Source organism: Populus euphratica, unplaced genomic scaffold, assembly GCF_000495115.2.
Source record: "Populus euphratica unplaced genomic scaffold, PopEup_1.0 scaffold636.1, whole genome shotgun sequence".
NCBI classification, from domain to species: Eukaryota; Viridiplantae; Streptophyta; class Magnoliopsida; order Malpighiales; family Salicaceae; genus Populus; species Populus euphratica.
Window position 1 is genome coordinate 1 of NW_011500518.1, and position 9,339 is coordinate 9,339.

Genomic DNA, 9,339 nt, shown 5'->3' on the forward strand with positions numbered 1-9,339 from the left:
AACAACAGTTTTTAAAGAAGTTTTTCCTATCTTAGATAACAAACTCTTTCAAAAGACAAATCACCACTTTTACTCAAAAACTAGGAGAAACATTTTACCAATGTTGGGACAGGTATCGAGACTTGCTTAATACTTGCCCTTATCATGATTTTGAAACATGAAGATTGGTTTCACATTTTTATGAAGGGTTAACACCTAGAGATAGACAAATGGTTGAATTGATGTACAATGAAACTTTTAAAGATAAAGACCCTCAGGAGCAATAAAGTACTTAAACTTATTAGCTGAAAATGCTCAAAATTAGGACATCACGGGTACTTTATAAGGTACTGAGTAAAACTCAACCTCATTTATCTAGTGGAGGTATGTACAACCTTATGCAAGATTATGACCTCGAAACCAAGTTTGCACCTTTAGCCAGAAAAGTCGAGGCATTAGAATTGAAAAAAAATGGTCAATTAAAAACTGGTGTGCCAAATATGTGAAACAAATGATTACTCAACCAATGACTGTCCAACCTTGCCTTCTTTTAAGGAATGTCTCCATGAACAAGCCCATGCTTTAAACAGTTTTTAAAGGATCAACCACAACCCATACTCGTAAATATACAATTATAATTGGAGAAATCACCCAAATTTCAATTGAAAGAGTGATAAGAACAATTCACAAACTTCACAACCACTGTTTCAAGCACATTATAATTTCTAAAATTCTCATAGATATGTACCTCTTTATGCTCCACCTCCTAGAAGAAATCTTTGAGGAAACATTGCATGCATTCATTGAAAAGCAAGAGACAATCAATACTCAACTTGCTCAAACCATGACAAATTTTAAAGATACTTTTGAAAAATTCACATTTACTCTCAATTTCCAAGAGAAAGGTAAGTTTCCATCTCACCAACAGCAAAATCCCAATAGGCAATACAATGCAAATGCAAGTAGTTTCACAAGCCGTCACATAGATCAAGTTAAATCAATCATCACTCTTCGTAGTGGTAAGGTTACTAAAAAATCCACTCTCGAACCTTGTGGGAAAGATGATGAGTTAATCTTCGAGGGTAAGGAAAGGGTTGAAGCTAAACATTGCAAAGAAAAGGCTGATTCCTTGCCAGCACTTTCATTTCCTCATACCATGACCAAATAAAGAAAAGACAATCATAACTCTAAAATCTTTGAAACTTTCAAACAAGTAAGGTTCAATATTGTCACGACTAAAAGATTAATGTCTTCTCCCAAGTGCAGGAGTGTCGAAGTAATAAATAACCCGGCAAGACCAGGGGTCGAACCACAGGGAGGTTAATTGTACAAATTATAGATGACAATAATACAACAACAACAACAACAACAACAATAGTAGTAGTAGTAGTAGTAGTAACAATAATAATAATAATAATAATAATAATAATAATCCTTATGCTCCACCTCCTAGAAGAAATCTTGAGGAAACATTGCATGCATTGAGAACAATGATAATAATAAATATCAAGGTTAGAGGTTCCACTAATGGTATGTCAAACAAGTATAGTATAAACTTTTATTATTCAATTGGAAACCGCACACAAAGGAGGTTCCAATCTAATTATAGATTGTTAACATGATTACATTAGTCATCTTATTCGATTAATGCTAATACTTGTAAATCTCGTCAAGCATTCATGATTATAACTTATGTTAACAACAAATCAAGTTCCTTTCATAACTCAAGTGTCGATTATACCATATAGTATGGGCTATGAAAGTGCCAAACATTTGTTGTACCAAGTGTTATACAAAATAAATCAAGATTAGTCATTTAACAAGTAAAGTATTAAAGAATGAATAAGATAACAAATACAAAACATGTTAGTATCAAACATTAAAGTCCATATTAAGTTTACACTATACTTATTCTTACACCATTAGTGTAACCTTTTCACCTTGACATAATAAACTTAGCTAAACATAATAAAAGAAAGAAAAATAAATAAACAAAATAAAAACATAAATAAGATAAGAGTTAACTAAGTAAAGGAAAGGAAATGAAAGGCATAAACTTGATATTAATGAAAGCAAAGCATAAACATTAGAAAAAATACAAAAAGAGAAAGCAAGAGCATGATCTTGATCTGGAAACCAAGATGCCTAAATGCATGGCAAATGCCTCCTTTTATAGGCCAAAATTAGGAACTATTGATTTGATGACTAATTAATGAGTGGTTGACCAACTCTTGACTTGGTGACAATCCTTATCTTCTCTTGTCTGCCCAAAACATCATTGATAACGTCAAAATTAGAGCCACTTGAAAACATGAAAGTTGTAGGAAATTATCTCAGCTTTCTTGTGTAAAAAATTCAGGTTATTTGGACTTCTAGAACTCCAGATATGGGCCAAATACTAAACAATATACGCTAAAGTCAAAAAAACTAAGATTTGCAATGTTGACGTGCGATCCAGCCGATGCCGCGGGATCCCATTTCAATATAACCTTATCACCGGGGTACTAGAAGGGGTTAATCCAGCAAAGACGACATGTGCTGATCAAATATTTGGGCTAGGGTATAAACCTAACAAGGAGGATCATCGGTGGGCTGCTAGTCGGAGAAGGGAAATAAGAATAGCTAGAATTGAATGAAGGGAGCCTGAAGACGAAAAGCTAGAAATCCCTCCCCTTAGCATGTCATTCCTAAAAGCTACATACATAATACAACATGATAAAGGAGCTGAAAACCTTGGTCAAGAACTGGAAAATATGAACATAAACACCTTGGAGGAAAATAAGGTGGAAAAAGATGACAGGAAGACAGTAGCGGAAAAAGGAGATGAAATACTACCACAATTGATGATCCACACACTAGAAAACGTCTCTACCAAGACCTTTGTGTGCAAGTTGGCTCAAGGCGAGAAGTTTTAGAATTGGGTGACCCAAGAAGCTCCAGTAGTTTTCAAAATGTAAACCAACTTTGTTTTCCTTAACATGCTTTTATCATTGCTTTTGTTTGCTTTTATTTTCACTAGTTGATAGTCAAGGCTCATGATGTCAGCTAGATTTTGTGTTTGTCATTGAGCCCATCTTTTCCTTAAATTAATAATGAGATCATGCACTTTTTAAAATTGTCTTTTTTATGCATTTACACCAAACACTTCCCGCTTTCAGGAATCTTGAAATCGGATCTCCTACAACATCACATACATTTAGCATCAAGAATAAATGGTCAAACTTGAACAAATATGTGATAGCTATGGAAGAAGAGGAGTGGGATGAAAGCAATATTAGTGAATTCACCAGGCTAGTGGAACAACAGGAACAGACTTGAAAGCCTACCACAGAGGAACTTGAAACCATCAATGTAGGTAGTGATCAGCTCAAGAAAGAGTTGAAAATAGGCACCTTAATTATTTCTAAACAAAGGACAAAAATGATCGCCCTATTACAAGAATATTTAGATGTCTTTGCTTGGTCCTATGAAGATATGCCCGGTTTGGATACAAATATTGTAGTACACAAGATACCGTTGGAAGTAGGTTGTAAACCAGTCAAGCAAAAGCTAAGGAAGGCCCACCCTGATATCTGGTGACACGATGAAAAGATTGATGTCTTCTCCCAAGTGTAGGAGTGTCGAAGTAATAAATAACCCGGCAAGACCGGGGTCGAACCACAGGGAGGTTAATTGTACAAATTATTAACGACAATAGTACAACAACAATAATAACAACAACAACAACAATAATAATAGTAATAACAATAATAATAATAGTGGTAGTAGTACTAATAATAATAATAATAATAATAATAATAATAAAGAAAGAGAAGAAGAAGAAGATGATGAGAACTTGGAGATGGAAAATTAATGTAAGGATTAAACAATAATAATAACAAATGTCAAGGTTAGAGGTTCCACTAATGGTATATCAAACAAGTATAGTATAAACTCTTATTATTGAATTGGAAACCACACACAAAGGAGGTTCCAATCAGATTATATATTGTTAACATGATTACATTAGTCATCTTATTCAATTAATGCTAATACTTGTAAATCTCGTCAAGCATTCATGATTATAACTTATGTTAACAACAAATCAAGTTCCTTTCATAGCTCAGGTGTCGGTTATACCATACAGTATGGGCTATGAAAGTGCCAAGCATTTGTTGTACCAAGTGTTATACAACATAAATCAAGATTAGTCATTTAACAAGCAAAGTATTAAAGAGTAAACAAGATAACAAATATAAAACATATTAGTATCAAACATTAAAGTCCATATTAAGTTTACATTATACTTATTCTTACACCATTAGTGTAACCTTTTCACCTTGACATAACTAACTTAGCTAGACATAATGAAAGAAAGAAAAATAGATAAACAAAATAAGAACATAAAAGTTAACTAAGTAAAGAAAAGGAAATGAAAGGTATAAACTTGATATTAATGAAAGTAAAGCATAAACATTACAAAAAAATACAAAGAGAGAAAGCAAGAGCATGATCTTGATCTGGAAATCAAGATGCCTAAATGCATGGCAAATGCCTCCTTTTATAGGCCAAAATTGGGAACTATTGATTTGATGACTAATTGATAAGTGGGGGGCCAACTCTTGACTTGGTGACAATCCTTATCTTCTCTTGTCTGCCCAAAACGTCATTGATAACGTCAAACTTGGAGCCAGTTGTAAACATGAAAGTTGTAGGCAATTGTCTCAGCTTTCTTGTGTAAAACATTCAGCTCATTTGGACTTCTAGAACTCCATATATGGCCAAAATACCGAACAGTGCTCGGGCTGGAAGACAGATTCGGGCTTCTTTGTTGTTGCTATAATTTGGACTTGATAATGGCCTTTTTAGATCTTGGGCTCCATATGAAAGTTGTAGGCCTATGTCTTACCTTTCCATCCATATAAATTGGACCTAAATTTGAGATATATATATCTCTAGATATGACCCAATTACCGAACAGTGTTCCAGTTTGGATTGCACCGACATCTCTTTTCTAAGTTTGGCCATCTCTTTATCCTTGCAATTTAAGTTCTCCAAGTCATCAATCAATCCTTTCATTTATGTGATAGGCCTGCATTAAAAATAGACATTTACCACAAATTATAGGTATCTTATATTATTAGATACATTCTTATAAAACATATTTTAGTTAAGGAGTTATTGATACTTCAAGTGCAAAATGATGATATAAAACCTTGATAAAAATGCATTTTTAAGTACTAATCATCTGGATTAAGGTTAAGGCAGAACTCGAGAAGCAATAGGATGCCGACTTTCTAGAAGTAGTTAGATATCCATAATGGGTATCCAACATTGTTGTGGTGCCAAAGAAGTAGGGGAAGATTAGAGTTTGCATGGATTTTTGAAATTTGAATATAGCTAGCCCCAAGGATGATTTCCGCTACCACACATAGATGTTCTAGTGGACAACGCTGCCCGAAGTTCCACATATTCCTTCATGGATGGTTTTTCAGGATACAACCAGATAAAAATGGCTCTAGAGGATAAGGCGAAAACAACTTTTGTCACACCTTGGGGGACATACTGCTATAAGGTCATGCCCTTTAGTTTGAAGAATGCAGGAGCAACCTATCAAAGAGCAATGGTGACTCTATTCCATGATATGATGCATAAGAAAATTGAGGTGTATGTAGATGACATGATTACCAAGTCTAAAAAGAGAGAGGATCATGTTGAAGTTTTGAGGAAGTTATTTGAGAGGTTGAGGAAGTATGAATTAAGGCTCAATCCTACAAAATGTTCATTTGGAGTTAAATCAGGTAAGTTGTTAGGATTTGTGGTAAATGATAAAGGTATGGAGGTGGATCCAAATAAAATAAGGGTCATTCAAGCTATGTCGTCCCCTAAAACAGAGAAAGAAGTAAGAGGATTCTTGGGAAGGTTAAAATACATTGCTCGATTTATAGCTCAGCTAACAACAACATGCGAACCTATATTCTGACTATTGAGGAAAAAGAATCCTGGAACTTGGAATGAGGAGTGTGAGGAAGCATTCAATAAAATCAAACATTATTTATAAAATCCACCTTTACTCGTTCCCCCGGTATCAGGAAAACCTCTGGTATTATATTTAATGGTAACTGAAGCAGCCATGAGATGTGTATTGGGTCAGCATGATGAAACTGGAAGGAAGAAAAGAGCTATTTATTACTTAAGTAAGAAACTCACCGAATGTGAGTCTAGATACACTGAGATAGAAAGGCTCTGTTGTGTGCTGGTTTGGGCGGCAAAGAGACTACGACATTATATGTTATACTATACCACTTGGTTAATTTCAAAGGTGGATCCTCTAAGGTATATTTGTAACAAGCCCTTTCTCTCAACCCGAATTGCAAGGTGGCGGGTTTTATTAGCAGAATATGACATAGTGTATATGACCAGGAAAGCCGTAAAAGGGAGTGCAATCACAGACCATCTAGCTGATAATGCTGTTGAAGATTACGAACCTTTGGATTTTGATTTCCCCGATGAAGATATATTGTCAATAGAAAAAGAAGAAGAGAAGACAGATTGGTGGACCATGCTTTTTGATGGGGCAGTGAATGTATATGGTAACGGGGCTGGTGCAGTAATAATCGCTCCCAATAAGAAACAGTATCCGGTTTCGGTTAAACTGCACTTCCAGTGCACCAATAATACAATTGAGTATGAAGCTTGTATCCTTGGTTTAGAAGCAGCATTAGAGCTAAATATAAAGAAGATAGATGTATATGGGGATTCAATGTTGATTATCTGTTAGGTTAAAGGGGAATGGCAAACCAAGGAAGAAAATTTAAGGCCCTACCAAGAATATCTATCCACACTAGCAAAGGAATTTGAAGAGATTAGATTCACCCATCTAGGAAGGGAGGGGAACAATTTTGCAGATGCTTTGGCCACGCTAGCTGCTATGACTACCATTGATCTCAAATACAAGGTACAACCTGTACATATTGATATTAGAAACGACCCAGCTCATTGTTGCTTAGTTGAAGGAGAAATAGACGGAAAGCCTTGGTATTACGATATCAAAAATCTTATGCAGAATCATGAATATCCGGTGAGAGCTTCTAAAACAGATAAGAAAACCTTGAGAAGGTTGGCCATAGACTTCTATTTAGATGAAGAGATTTTATACAAAAGATCATTTGATGGAACCTTGCTAAGGTGTTTGAATGAGACAGATGCTAGAAAGGCATTGTGAGAGGTCCATGAAGGAATTTGCTCAACTCATGCTAGCGGGCATATGATAGCAAGGAAAATAAAAAGGGCGGGTTATTTTTGGATGACATTGGAGAAAGATTGCATCGACTATGTCAGGAAATGTCACAAGTGTCAAGTTTACAGTGATAAGGTCAATACGCCGCCAGCTCTTTTATTTAATCTAATATCTCCCTAGCCATTTGCAATGTGGGGGATTGATGTGATCGGTCCTATTAACCCAAAAGCTAGCAATGGGCATAGATTCATCCTTGTGGCTATTGACTACTTCGTAAAATGGGTGGAAGCAAATTCGTATGCCCACGTAACATAGAAGGTAGTGAAGAGGTTTGCAGAAAAGGACTTGATTTGTCGATATAGTCCTCCGGAAAAGATAGTGACTGATAATGCACAGAATTTCAATGGCAAAATAATAGTGGAGTTGTGTACCAAGTGGAAGATCAAGCATTCAAATTCCTCGCCATACCAGCCAAAAATGAATGGAGCAGTAAAAGTCGCAAACAAGAACATCAAAAAGATTATTTAGAAAATGGTAGTCACGTATAGAGATTGGCATGAGATGTTGCCATTTGCTCTCCATGCATACTACACTACAGTCCGAACCTCGACAGGGATTACCCCATATTCTTTAGTGTACGGTATGGAAACAGTGATGCCATTGGAAGTAGAAATACCATCGTTAAGAGTATTGATGGATTCCGAACTAGAAGAGGCTGAGTGGGCTAAAGTGAGATATGAACAATTGAACCTGATCAGCGAAAAGAGGATAACTGCAATATGTCATCATCAACTTTACCAGAAACGCATGGCCAAGGCATATGATAAAAAGGTTAGGCCACAAGTATTTCAAAAAGGGGATCTAGTGTTGAAGAAAATATTGTCGTTACCCGAAGAAGATCGAAGCAAATGGTCACCAAATTATGAGGGTCCTTACATAGTAAAGAAGGCATTCTCAGGAGGAGCGCTGAAGTTGGCTAGAATGGATGGAGGAGATCTAGCTAGGCCTGTGAACTCCGACTCTGTAAAAAGATATTATGCTTGATGTAGGCTCCTAAATCAATAAAGCAAAGTTTAGCCATCGACTTCTTTCTTTTTGCACTGATCTCACAACACTCAATTTTGCATTAGTCCTGACAGTGTGTTTTTTTAGTTGTCGCATCACTCACTAAAAGGTTTATCATTGGCTAAATGAATTTCTTCTTTATATAAAAGCCCAGACTAGGATAACACCCCTACACTGGGGGCAATAAGAGATGTTTCATGAAAAGTTTTATGTATTTTGAAATGGGACGGAAGCCTATAGATTTGAAAATTAAGCTAAAAGCATTTGACAAGAGCATGACAAAGAAGGCAATGACAAATCATACATTTTTGAAAAGCTACTTGTAAAAAAGGTCAAAGACTTCTTCTCAAAGATATGATAGGCGGTATGAAAAATAAATCCAGCATACGACTTCAAAAGCAAGCTCATGTCAAGAGAGGGTGATGGGACCTATGTTTCAAAACCAGGTAAGAATGCATACATGACATCTAATCATAAATCATTGCATGAATGTTTTTTTTAATCACCAGGAGGAATCCTTAATGTACTCCCATAAGATTATGGATGAAGAAAGAATCATTGGGTTGATGATGATAAAGAACCACAGTTTTGATTTTGGAACAACAATAAAGTGAGAAGAACCTATTAGGAAATCTTTAAAAGAAAATGAAAGGTTCAAACCATGCCATCAGGAAGAACAACATTTGATATAAGCTTCGGTTAAAGGGAATCGCCAGATGGGATTCCAGGTTGACCGAGCTGCAAAAATAGATTTTTGGTTTTGGTTAAAGGAGATCGCTAGAAGGGATCTCAAGTTAACCCAACTGTAATACCGATATCAACTTTGGTTAAAAGAGGTTGCCAGAAGGGATCTCATATTTCAGCTTTGGTTAAAGAGAATAGCCAGATGAGATTTCAGGTTGACCAAGTTACATATATTATTTCGTTCTAGTGAGAGGAGATCGCTAGATGGGATCTCAGGTGGCTTTGGTTAAAGGGAATTGCCAGATGAGATTTCAGGTTGACCGAGTTATACATATTCTTTGGTTTTGGTTAAAAGGGATCGCTAGATGGGATCTTAGGGGGCTTTGGCTAAG

At 35.8% G+C, this 9,339-nt stretch overlaps 1 pseudogene; it reads left to right on the forward strand.

Annotated features, from left to right (window-relative positions):
* The first annotated feature begins 3,391 nt into the window (after nucleotides 1–3,391).
* LOC105115137 (uncharacterized) lies at nucleotides 3,392–8,339 on the forward strand (annotated as a pseudogene).
* The last annotated feature ends 1,000 nt before the right edge of the window (nucleotides 8,340–9,339 follow it).